This window comes from Anopheles aquasalis, chromosome 3, assembly GCF_943734665.1.
Source record: "Anopheles aquasalis chromosome 3, idAnoAquaMG_Q_19, whole genome shotgun sequence".
In the NCBI taxonomy this organism is placed as follows: domain Eukaryota; kingdom Metazoa; phylum Arthropoda; class Insecta; order Diptera; family Culicidae; genus Anopheles; species Anopheles aquasalis.
The window spans coordinates 9,138,615-9,152,500 of NC_064878.1; positions in this window are offsets into that span (position 1 = coordinate 9,138,615).

Here is a 13,886-nt window from a genome sequence, read left to right on the forward strand (position 1 = left end):
AACGGCTGAACGCCATCACGTTTGACGCTTTTCCTCTCCGAAAATGTCAACTCCTGCCAGGCACGGTCATATGGGCAGCACTCCTCGCATCCAGTTTCCGTTTCAGCGCTTCGCTTCGCACTCTTTCAATTCCACTGCTTCCTTTCACACCCTTACGCTTGTCTGGAGCAGCAGCAGCATCGTGCGATGCGACCAAAACCCTACCGGGAATTAATTTTCCAACTTTTGACGTAGCATTGTTTGCGGAATGGAGGCGTGGATGGATGGAACGCCGGTGCCATCTCTCTCTCTCTCGTAAATGACGACACGTAAAGAGGCGGGCGCGCTCATACGGGAAGTAATTGGAGCGCAGCAAACTTGTCGCGTCGCTTACCTCTTCCAAAATATCCGCCAACACCCGGTCCCGGCCCTGTCACGGGATCGCAGAAGGGAGATTTTGACTTTTGCAACAAAAAGTTGCAAAAAAAACGAAGGAAAGTGGAAAAAACTTTTACACATACACAGATACAGAACTCGTGCACATATGAGAGACGCTCAAGAAATTTATTAATATTTTCCTCAATGTCCTTGCCGTTGCGACGGTAAACCCCCCGCCGTGTCTGGTAAATATTGAGCCCCGGGCTCTGGGTGTCCTTTTCCGTGGGAGAGCCCGATCCCGGCTCATCTGGTCTTTATTTGATGGTCCTCAAACCCCCGGTGCTGCTTGTTGCACTTGTACTCCTCTTCCATAGTAACGCCACGCCTGGCAACAGAGGCAACGGTGTAGCATCCGAGGTGCAAGTGTTTTTGAATCACTTGACTTGAATGTTTTCCAGGGTAGCTTGCCAGCTTCCTGCAACCAGGTGGTGGTGTCGTTTAGGAGGTCGGCTAGTGCTCCATCCTTGCGCAAAGTGCTTGTAAGTGACGCTACTTCCCAATTGCCCAGGGTTGACGGTTTCGGTTGCAACAAACACTCTTCAATTATGCATTAGCCTCGCACACGCTCACCGTACGAAGCGTTCAAGGTGCCAGTGTAGCAACCTGGCTGCTGTGAAGCACCTTGCTGCATCCATCATACACCGAGACGAGGACGATGGGACGAGATGATGGCGATGAGTGCAACCTGCCATTAGCATTGGGTGTTGTGGTCAGAAATGGGACCACATGGGACATGTGATGGGATGGTATGGTACGTTTGGTTGTTGCTAGTGAACCGATATTATCATTACTCGGGCAGCAGCCATTGGCTCCAGGAATTGCTCTCCGTATTGGGGCTGCAACTTTGAGACGGTCTGCAGGTGCTCGTTACTTGGTTACATCGGTGTCCAGTCTAGCTGTAGATTGAGCAAAGTTTAAGGAATTTTATGGCGAAACTCAGCAAAGTTTCATTACTTTACTTAGTTACAAATCATGAGGAACATCAGAAACTCTCAGTATCGTACAAATGACGCACAATGGGCTAAATTTTTCCTGGGATCGAAACATGGCATGACATCAATGGCTCTTCAAATGAATGAAGCTAATTTCAAATCATGTTCTACACCCCCACCAGGAATGTAGCAGTGCGCAATACCAAACACAACGTCGCTTTAGCTGTCTTGCCAGAACGAAGCCTATTCCTACATCGAAAGCACCGCCATCGTCGTCAGCCATCGCCCTTTTTCCGACAAGTGGTTGTGGATTGCACTCTGATGCTGACCATCAACCAGTCGACTATCCGCGCTCGCTTCGGAACGATTAGTTAGCCTTCGGCCGGGACAGAACATTGTTGCCTCGCTCGCCTCAACTGCACCAACGATGACGGTATGCCGTTGACAGTATCGACGATCGTTGACAGTATGGACGTGGCCGCACCACTCGTGATGGATTATTTTCATCGAGTATGTCGCGTAACGAAAATAAATCACCCCCTTCTCTTCTCCCTTACCACCTCATCTTGAGGAAGAGATGATTTTTCCGGCCTCGATTCATCGATCAACGCGTTTTGTGAAATAGGATCACGGAGGGGGGCGTTCGCGTTCGCGTTACATCACGAACGAGCGTGCGAGTATGGGAGTGTGACAAATGTCTCTTCCGGTTGCAGCACGATGGCCGTGGGTCAAGCTATTTTTAATCCACGTGCCAGGCCTCGCTCGACGAAAGATGAGTAGTTTCCCTTTTCAATCCATTCAATTTCTCCCTTGATATTTCCGAATAAATTGTGCCGCAATCACTCTGGTTGCTATCGAGTCAAAATGCCATCATCACCGGCCGATCACCTTACTTTAATCCCTTACAATCCTCGTCCGATTATTGTCCAATTCAGAAACAAACACAAATGTTTATTGAGTTGTTTACACACCGTCACAGTATCGCAAATTTGGGATAAACAGTATCATGTTGACAATCTTCAGCAAACAGTGAAACCGATCGTAAATCAGCATTACAAGGTAGAGGGAGACCTTGTACGAAAATTACAATAAATGCTGATTTCCTTCACCAATTGGGCAGGACGACAAGGACGACGAGCAACGACGACGACGAGCAGAGTCGAGCGAACGAGAGCGCAAAATGGAACGAAGGGCAATGGAATGCGCCGCTCCCGAGGGTGAGATTATGGGTGGCACATTTTTCATCCTGGATTGGCCCTCGAACAACCTTCATTCGCGAGCAGCAGCAGCAGCAGCAAGCACCACAGTAGGCTGGCAGCGTAAATCCTAATCAAATCAGTACGACAATTATGCAAATACCGCCACCGAGGGGGGTCCGTGCTGCGTGTCGTTCCGTGCACACGGAACCTGTTTTTGGCGAAAGATGTGGCCTCAGTTCACGTGCGGGCACGTACTTTTCGTTGGCCTTAACACCGAAAGCACTTCGAGCTTGAAAGCTTGTGCAGCGCAGACCGCTAGAGTGTCTGCTTTCACTGTCGGAGCGGAGGATAAAGTTTAATCAGTCAGGTGAGCCGTACACACCCATACAACCACTTGCTAGTTCGCTTAGAGGGTGTGTTCATGAGGTCTGTCTATATGTGCGCGAGTGTGTTTTGCTATGCAGCACTTGCCGGCTAAGGATAACGAGCGATAAGCGGTAGGATAGGCCGATAGCAGAGCGAAACATCTTCATCCCGTTTATGCTAACGAGGCTAACAAGTCGATGCTGTGAGCTACAGCGTTGCGTTGAGCAGCCAGCAGGATAAGACACCCATACAGCTGAAGAAGGATAATACGGATAACTGGAAACCGGAAAGCGATTATCTTCATCGTACCGGCGAGCGAAGGTTGCATTAATTGGTCCCCTTCCCCCAACGTGCAAAAAGCCATATAGCGGTTGTCTTAAAAGCAATCCAGAGAAGATTACAAATATTACATAAATTATAAGCTTGTGCTCTCGAGAGTATGTGTGCGTCCATTCACTAAAAGGAACTCCTGCTGTTCAACGAACTCTAGCGCCAGCTTCATCAATTCGAGCTGCCAAGACTGAGTGAGCAAGCCCGATCAAACGGTTTTGCGATAATTGAGCTCCTGTCACCGGCAGAGTGACCGGCAATCCATTTTTGGGCCAATAATCGGACGATGAAGGCGCTCACCTCGGTGCTGAGGTGCTACCATTAATTCAACTTATCAAAGCCAGAACCACATCGTGTTTCGTTGCGTCTCAATCGCCCTCCAGGGAGGGGGTGAGCAAGACACCCAGGCGGTCTTGGCAAGGCTCGTAAAAATGTCCGCCACATGCCGAGCGATACAGCGATGGGAAAGTGGAGTTTTCTTTTTCGGCGTTTGTTTTTTTTTTGCATAGATAATGGTTTGCTTTGGAGCCCCAAAACGGGAGCCAAGTTTGCATAATAAATCAATGGAACAAACTGACCACGAGCACTTACGCAGCTTGTAGCGGGGTCAGCCAATCAGCTGGTGGATGCTCTAAAATGGATAAATCTGTATGGATGAGTAACTAAAAGAGATGGAGCTCCAACGAAGCCGCTAGGCCTCATTGGAGACATAGCGAATTTCGTTGGCTTTTTTTATTACAAGGAGTCATCTCTATTAATGATTTTATCATTATTTCCCACTCATTTCTTACTTCAAATGTTTAATTTTTTTTATCTAGAAAAGATGATGCAGGAAAACTCCTACAATTTTGCCATTTTGTTAAAAGAAGAACCTTTCTCTTAGCATTTATCCTTCGCAACATGACGAAAGTTGGTCCATTTGGCCAGCATCTCTTACAATAAGTCACGACAAAACCGGAATGTTGCTTCGATTTCTTAGTTTCAGTCAAAACCATCGCCACAAAAAAGCGCAACACCGGCGGTAGCTGTATCGAGTGGAAAATTGAAGCGGAAAAGTTCCCGGAATCCGCAGAGTTCCAGAGAACGAAACGAAACTTTTGCTCGTGCGATCGCGCGAATGAGAAGCGAGCCATTTTACCGCTTTGCACTTTTGTCATATTTTACCGATTCCGAACGGCTGCGAACGGCAACTTTATCGCGCTCAGCCCGTGGCAGACCAGCAGCAGAACAAAGAAACATTCTCCGAAGACGAGCACAACCGGCTCATAGAGAGGTAATGTGGTGAACATAGAATATTTAGTATTTTTCCCTCCTGTCTGCTAGCCGGTTACGGCTACGGCTTTACGGGTCTGGGAGCGTTTATGCTGCGGATTATTTATCCATTATGGTTGAAATCGTGTCTTTCTGCAGCCGCGAGAAGCCTTTTTTTCTAATTGTGACCATCGGAAGCCACATTCACATTAAAATTGCTCACTTTCTCTCTCTATTTAGGTCTATCTCTCTATCTCTCCCTCTCTCCTTCTCTCACTCTCTCTCTGTCAAGCAGATCCCGATGGTATGGCCTCATTAATTCCTTCGTTCCTTCGAAGCCAGCCTCATTAGTGCTACCGGTTCTGCCGAAAGCGAACGCAAATAGTAGCATCCAAGGGATCCCGGGGAAGCTAATCATTCGCGTAGGTTGGAAGTGTTGGCCGGTGGCTGCCAGCACAAGCGACCCACTCGCCCTGTTACACTTACACCTCCTTGCTCGTCTTTAGCAATTTTCACCTAATCGGTAAACCCACTTTGACGGCCCCGATAATTCCTGTCCCCTCGCTGCCATTCCTTTACCACACATTTTATCGTTCCGGTATTATCCGGCTCTACAACCACCGTGAGCGAGCGCGTGTGTCAGTGTTCGAGAGTTTGTGGAATCTCCGTGATAAGATAAGACACCACCAGATTCGTCGAGCAGCACTCTCGGCTGGAGAGATGTGAAGAGAAGTGCGAGCGAGCACGGGCATCGGTGGCTAATTATGCTCGAAAAGTATGTGGGCGCTAGTGGCGAGGGAGGGACAGCGAAGAGGGACGGAAATAAATTTTCCTCTGCCACAGCCCTTCCCTCCTATCTTTCCTGCTGCTGACACTAAGCTTAACCAGCACACGCCACATTTTACGCCACAAAACGCCACCGGCGCATATGGCATAATCCTGGACCTGGACCGAGGAACCTACCGGCAACACAAACACACATACATGAACACAATTTCATCAGTGATTTTCTCAGAGCTCATTACCCTCGTCATCTACCCACACACATACGAGCACCGACACAGACACATGCGCCAAAACTTTATCTCATTTAGCCCTTTACCGGAGGCTCCCGGGTACTTCAACATGTTTTAAAGCGAACGCGATGTGACAGCAAAGACCACAGCCCGAGCCGGAGCCCAAAAGTGTAGGCTCAACTAGCCACCCCCCCCCCCCCCCCCCTTGTCCTATGGTCGACAACGTGACAAACTAACTCAGTAGGCGACTCGCAGGCTGGTCTCTTTTTCCGGGGGAATAAAATTCAGTTACAACCCTCGAAATATCGCCCAAAACAGAGTGAGAGAGTAGCTGGCATCAAAGGATCATATATTAGGAGTGAAAATTAATTCTAGCTTTTTTCTAGTTTTTGTTTTTGCAATATCTGTGGCCTAGCTTCAACATATGACTACACCTTAATGGAAGTCGATGGCTCACTGTTACTGTATTACATCTTTCATGTAGCTCTTGGATTGTGCGTCACTAGAAGTCCTCATATTTTAAAGCGATGTAAGTATCTCAGTAAGCGATCTGCAGTACTCAGAAGGAACAATGACTGGTGTATGCAAAGGGGTGGGATAAACTTTTCGTCTTCGGCAATTTCAATAAAAAAAGAAAGGGCTTGATTACCGACCTGTGGTCGAGCATTGCCCCGTTGAAAAATCTCTTTATGAAGCTCCTTATCACATTTTTGTGGTTTAATGGCCGTGAAGATAGCAAATATTTTGCTTTTCCCGACAAACGGAATTTCCCAAAACTTCCTTGAATGTTGACTGTTGTTGAATTTCCAGCAATAGAGGTGGAATTCAATGAAGGGTTTATCAATTAAAAAAAAAAATTAAAATTTTATTTTAAACTGCAATCAGCCATATGCAAATTGTCGAGAGGTCAACTCCTATTAGTTTTTGGCAAGCTTTTTTACTTACTGTTCTTACGATCAATTGTTCATCTGCATCCTTGCATCACAAATTTACAATAGTAACTGTCAAACTTGTATTTTATTAAATATTGAAAAATGATTGGAGATATTATCCTCCTTATAAATTATGGAGGAAAGTGCATTTCATGGAGTCACTATCAACCCTCAACAAACGTTCTTTTTTTTTTTTTTTAGTTGATATCTTACGGACGGAGCCGTATATATCTCAACAAACGTTCGCATCAAAACAAAACACCTCGTGAGCTCACTGCATAGATTGAGATGTTTTCGCTAAAAACATGTCTTCAATTTCATTGAATTCTGCTTTCTTTCATCGTCTTCCCTTCGCTGAGATCACAATCACTGCTGTCCGCTACCATCACTTAACGGATGGCGACGAAAACGCGGCAACCACGATTGGTGGTTCGATAAATTTATGATTTTTGTGCAAACACCACGACGTCGTTAATCGTGCATTCTCTGTTGACACAAGGAGATCAGCACCGGAAGTGAGAGGCCGGTTTGCGGTCAGCCGGAACAGCTGTCCCACGAGCGGAATACTAATTCCGTTTGATATGATAAAGGTTGCGGTCAACCAACCACCAGCACACCCTAGAACAAAACCCCCCTCTCGGAAGCAGAAGAAAGGAAGTTTGCTTTCACAAACAGAGAGAGAGGGAGACAATTTGACCCCTTAAATCACCCTCAATTTGCCTCAAATCATCCGCCGCCTATCTTAAAGCGTCATCTGAGCGAGGGGTGCCTGCGACCGGGGGATGGGAAGGGGGATTATCTCTTGCACCCCCACCCAACCCTCGTCAAACAGCCTTCGATTATCTTAATTTCACACATCAGTATGGTGAATCTGGTGGCGTTGACAGCACACTAGCAAGAAACTAGCTCTTGTAAATATTTGCTCTCCACTTTAGCACCCTTTCTGGACTGGTGTGCGTTCTAGGGGTGTGTTAGGGGATAGGCAACATAAACAAAGCAGACTTCCTCCACCCCCCCGGGAAGAAGCGAAAGCGTTGAAGCGCGAACCGCTAACGACGACGACGACGACGACGAGGAGGACCGGACCCGCATCATTGTACACCGACGGTGTGGTGACGTTTAACTCCCTCCCTGGCGTCCCCGACCACCCTTTGATCCCTTTTTTGGTGACCGCCATGTGAGGAACGAACGCACTTAAGACAAATCAATCCATCACCATCGCGGCTGTTGCTCCTTGTTTGTCGGAATGTTGAACGCAAAATGAGCTTCGACTCAAGGGTCACGTGGTTCGTTTTCGAGTGTCCGGTGTCCGGTAATTAATGCCCGAATTAACTTTTGTACTGAGATTAAAGTAATTTCCCCAGCTGATAAGCCTATTAGTGAGGTGGAGCTTTTAGCTAATGAATTCGCAAGTCGTTCCTGCTACCAGCGGAACAAGTTGGAAGAGTAATTAAGGCAAAACAATTCTCATCCGATCTGTCAGCGGAACTCCGGAACACCAGCAAATGGATTGCTGAGTAAGAAGTAATTCAAATAATGGCCCCAGAACATGCAAAGCTGTACTTTGATCCCGTATTCTGCATCCTGGAGCTGTTGTTGTTGGTTTGGAGAAATCACACCATCACGATTATTGTTCCAGGAGCTCAGACCGATTAAGGGTTGGGAACACGCATCCTATCCATCTTCCATTCATCTTTACAACCGCAAGGCGTACCAGTTGGTCTGCTAGTTAATCCGAGAGACTTTTGTCCGGACAACCGCCATGTAATTGCCGTTTTAGCTGGCCTAACCAGGAGCAGGAGGAGTGTGAGAGGACAATATTCTTTAATTGTACAGAGCAGAGCAACTCATCTCAACTCGGAAACTGTGCAGCTCGCAGCTCGACGCAATCACCGATAACCGGCCGGTCCACTGTGACAACTATTGTGGCAGTCCAGTGTGCACATCTTCCCTATTCTATTCCAACGGTTCTCCTTTGACGAACACGAACGCCAAGCGGACACTAGGCCTGTCACTCTGAAGTCTGCCATTCCGTCGAGTTCCGGTTGACTGACAGCTCTGCAGTTTCGAATGTCGATACCGTACTCGAGATTCTCGGGTGTATCCGACGGGATACCCGGCTAGTGTAACACGGCACATCGAGCAAAACCCCCATGCCGATACTGTCAATGAAGACGAAAGAAGGCGTCTCCGTTTAGGCGTCTGTTGTGCTGCGCTCTGTGGCTCTTGTGTTTGGTGGAGGATGAAACGTAATGTTGGATCCATCCGACAGCACAGGCCTATTGTGTTCTGAAGGAATATTCCAGGGTTCCCACCTAGTGAAGAACATATATGCAGCATGCTCCGTGAGTGACACATGGAAATGGGTGACCCAGAATTGTCCAGTCGAAAGCCTGAGAAGCTGGAAAGACGTCTGAAGGTTCCTTCAGGAAGGTAGGAGCGTTGTGTAGCCGCCTTCATGAGATGGCCTACTGGGTAAAATTAACTTGCTATAAAAGGCCAACACCGCCACCGAACGGCAGAAATATGCTCTTCGATTCATGCCGATCACTGGAAGTGCTTCTTATCTTTGTGTCCACTCCAGTAGGAATTAGTGTGTGAAGCAACGTTACACCTTGTGTTTTAAAAGCTGCTTTCAAATACAATTTTCCCATTTAGCTAGCGCCTTTCCTGGCGAGTGAAGATCAACCCATCACGCTCGGCCACCATCTGGCCCCACAGTTCGCCCGGACTGAACTTAAAGCCTCCCAGACACACTCACTTTGTAACGGTTTTCCCCTGGCCCAGGCACTTTGCCTTCATTTGCTGCCATTTTTACCGTGTGTCCTCCTCGATTCAGTTTTCCATTTTTCGACTCCGGCAACCACTTACCGACGGGCGCTTCGGGCGCCTCTTTCTAGTTTCTATGCTCGGTTCGGTTCGGTGTGTGCCTGCTGCCGTTCCCGGTGCGAGGCCAGTGCTGCCACTAAAAGTTTTCTTAACCTTCCCTTCCACCCGTTGGCTGCAACCCATCCTCCTGGACCTAGAACGCCTAGATATGAGCGAAACGTACCAAACCGCTCGTACCGGGCAGGAAACCGCAAGACGAAGATAAATTTTCTACTTTCCCCATCGGTGTGGAAGCCATTTTGCAGCTTTCAACCCGGAGCCCCTCCCTCACCCGGAACAGCTGGCCACCGGGATGGTTAAAGAAAGGTCTCGCTGGTCACTGACGGCAGCTGTTTTCGGTGCTCCGAGGAGGTTCGGTTCATCTCACCGGGGGGGGAAAGGTGCCCTGAAAGATGCGAAGATGCGTCGGGAATGAAAATATCAATTTTTATGTCTTGACCAACCGGCCCCCCGTGGAGGAAGTGCGTCCTGCCGCCTTCGTAAAGTTCGCAATTCCGGGTGGCGGGATCGAGCTGAATCTGATGTTTCATCCGTCTCGAACTGAAGTGAGGGTTCTGAGCAGAGCCTGTGATTTGTGTTGGGATATTGATGTGAAATATTGCGCCACTACTGACCGAAGGACTGGGGCAGGGCCAGTCAGATTCCTTCGCAGGTTGCAGGATTGAGAGATATTCCATCCAACGCGGTTTGATCGATTGTTACTGTCGGTGGTGTTCCATTTTGCTTCAAGAATTGTTGTCGTGATGTTTTGTCAAATGGAGACGCGAGAGATTAGCATAAAATGTTCGAAAGATGATGTCCTATCCTATCAAGTACCATTCTCTACCTTGTGCGATGTCAACAAAATGTAGCGCATTCGTTTGCACAATCCTTCACGTTTCATGTTTACACACTTCAAACGGCTATTGATCTGCCATCGGGGGATGACCACGGAAGGGAGCAGCATCTTATACACGGGAGCAGCAAAACAGGCCGATGTGGCTTCATCCAAATGATGCCCATAAATATTATTAGCTCGTGACCTCAATCGTGGTGCTTCAGATTTCGATCGAACCCATTTTCACAAAACCAATCATTCCCACGGACCTCAACTCCCTCTCTCACCGCTCACCGCTCACCGCTCGACCTAATTTGGTGAAATGGGTCCCGGTTAGCCACGGAGCCTCCGGAAGGAACGTCCATCATCGACGGCGCGTACACCACGGAGGAGTCTGAAGTACGGATGCTCATGGTACAGGTGCCTATGGTGGCCTCTCTCTCTCTCTCTCTCTCTCTCTCTCTCTCTCTCTCTCTCGTCGAGAACCTTTCGAAACGATAAATACATTCTTACGAAGAAATAATTGCCCACGGTCACGCTAGGCCAGCGGGCGAGTTGTGGAGCATGAGATGAAATCCAGGGAAACCTGGCCCTTAGGTCCGATCCAGCATTTCCATCATTCTCTGGTCTTCTTCGAATTTTCAATCAACTGCTTCCGCGCCAAAGCATGGCGCATCTTCGCAGGGAGAAAGATGGTTTCCATTTCGGGTTCGGTTCCGATTGGCCCACCAGACCAGCACCACCGGTTTAACGCCGGTTCCAGGGAATGTATGTACAGTGCAGTCGAGCACGGAGACCGGTGGCCAGTTGGCAACCGGCACGATGCAGGTCGCGTCGTCCTTTTGCATTAGTCAGTTTGCAAAATCCTAATTAATGCGATTATTCATCCCTTTCCACTGTAGTACTGGAGCTGCTGCTGTTGCTGGTGGTTTGATTGAAATGACGGAACACCACTACCACCACCACCACCACCATCGTTGAATACACCATGGTAGTGGGCGTTTTGCAAATTGGACAACCAAGCTAGACATAGAGAACGGTTCTACAGTTCCGGTGTCCATGCCAATCAAAGAGATAACGATACTTCCGGTGAACGATGCACCGTCGGTCGGTCGGTCGGTCGGTCAGTTGGTCGTCTTTCGTACGAGCCTGAGCACCATTACCGAGGGTTCTCTTCCTTCGGGGTGAGGCATGCACATGCGGTGGTTTGCAGTTTGGAAAAATATTTATTTTGAGCTAGCACCGCTAGTCCTTACCGACCGGGACCGGATCGGATGTGAACGGTTCGGATGTCTCAAAGGCTTTGGTGCCGTGGTAAAGGTTGAGCTTGAGGGCCCTGAGGGGATTGCTACCATGTTTTTGACTGGTTTTTCAACACAACATTCGCTTCCTCTTCTCGCTCACGCCGGTCATTTGTTAAAAGAACGATTATTCCCAAGGAGAAGGACCGCAGCAGCACAACTCTCGCTGTGTGCTGACCAGGACCCTCGGCTGCTCGTGTTCAGCATCTCAGCCCAGACACCGTCCACAGCGCACACACAGATTGCAACGACTAAACTTGCGTCATATCCGAGCAAACAAAAATATTTGATGCATTGCATGGGGGGCAGATTCCTTGTTGCCCAGGTGCCCACGAAGCGTTTCCGTTCGTGATCCGCTGACCGCTGACCCCAAAAGTGTAGTAACAACTTTTTCGGGAAAGGGAGGCTGATGGGGAGGGAGCAAAGTTTCCTTCCAACAAACCATCAGCCCCAGCCCACGACTAGCCGGCTATCAGACCATTCAGATTTATCGAATATTGGCTCACTGGTGAAGCACTCGCTGGCTCGCTGAGTTTCGGGCCCGAAACCACCGAAATCGAAACTATCGAACGTGCGCTACGGCGGCGAGTGAAATGAGGAAAACCTGGAGGAAAAGCGTAAAGCACAAACCATGACAAAAAAACCCCTGTTTCGAGGGAAAACTTTCGATCGTAGTCCCCAACTCACGACCACTTACGGTGCGCAGGAAATTGCAAAACAAAGTCGATCGGCTACAACGGAGTGGTTTCCAGCGTGGCTTACTGGAAGCGATGGAACGGGTCGATCGCGTTTGCTGGCTACGGACCGCAGAGAGCTGCTAATTCAAACACGAACAAACTTATCACCGCAGCGGTATCGATATGGCCTTCGGGTTCGGATACAGTAGCGAGCGCTTGCGTTTGGTTGGTGGTTGTTGAATTGCCGGAAGTTGGTCCGGATTGGACTTTTCGTTATGTTCCTCTCGCTCTCTCTTTCTCGTCCACTACGGATGAAACTAGTTCTCGTTGAAATTCTAGCTGACCATGGGTACTATTTTTCACCAGAAAACATGTGATGAAGCGGTGAAATGAGGGCCCCGTATTTTTAAGTTTAACTTGAACTCGATTCGAGGATGTAAAGCTTAGGAAAATGGGTCGCTGTTACAAGTGCATTGCAAAAAAATTGTGGGAATCTTGTTTTGGGTTCCTGAAAATCGTATTGCAAGAACCTGATGAATTTTGAGCCGACGATACCTACAATTGTATCAAAGAGTCACAGAAAGATTACTGTAAATAAAATAATAAAGCCATTCTGAGTCTTTTGCCAAACTTTCTACTTGTTAACTAGTAATTGTTGTTGGTTAAGCCATTTTTCTAAATTTTTTAATAAATAGAAGAAGGTTATGTAGCATGATATAAAACGTTCGAGCGTTTAATAAGGCTTTCGATAATTTGGCTTTCGCTATGCGATTCAATAAAATGGCACCAAAAACATCGAAACATCAAACAGCCGTGAAGGCATTCTTTAATTGTTAAATACCACTAGGATGCTTCTTAGAAATGTGTTTAACCAATCATTTCGGCCTAGTGAATCGCAGCTGACTGTAGAAACCGCAACACGTCGCCCTAAAATTGCTATCTTTCTGCTTCACTTTTCAATTACGAATTCATTACGCTGGAGTACGCCAACGTTTGGGAGGACGGACAGAGAGCGAGAGAGCGCATCCATGTGTGTGTGCTCCAGCAGTCGACCGACAACGAACCGGAACCGGAAGCAGGTTTTTAGTAGCGCCTTAGTGAGTGCCAGGCACAGAGCAGAAGGCACAGAGCACAGGACGGTTGTGCATCGACCGTTACCATTGACTGCAATTCACATCCCTTCTCACCGATCCATTCAATCACGCACGAACCTTACTCAGCAACTCAGCGTATCGGCCAATTCCCTTTCGGGTGCATCCCACCACCAATGACACCCACATCCCACACACCCACTCGGAACCGCCCCCCGGGAGCGAGCTATTTTTGCGGAGGAGAAACTTTTCACCGAAAGCCCCTGGCTCTATCGGGTTCTGCTCGCAATTGATTGAGCAGAAGGAATTAATTCTCTCGACCTAGTTTCCAGCACAACTGTCTCGGGAGCATTTATGTTCGCGATGAGTTGTGTCGCATTGTGTTGCTGCGGTTTTGTTCGGAATTTTCTAGTCACTTTTGCTTCGTAACGCACCGGTAACTTCGTGTGTAATAGTTTTCTAGTATTTGCTGTTGGTTTGTTGCTATTTTTATCATTTCACTGCAGCCACCAGGTGGAGGCGCATGGTAGCTGGTAATTTTAAAACATAATTTTCCAATAAATATCGCTATTCCCATGGCAAATCAAGGCTTGAAGGTGATTCAAATGAAAAGGAAATTAACTTTGAATAGCTACATTACTCATTGGCGCAACTGATTCATGCGAACC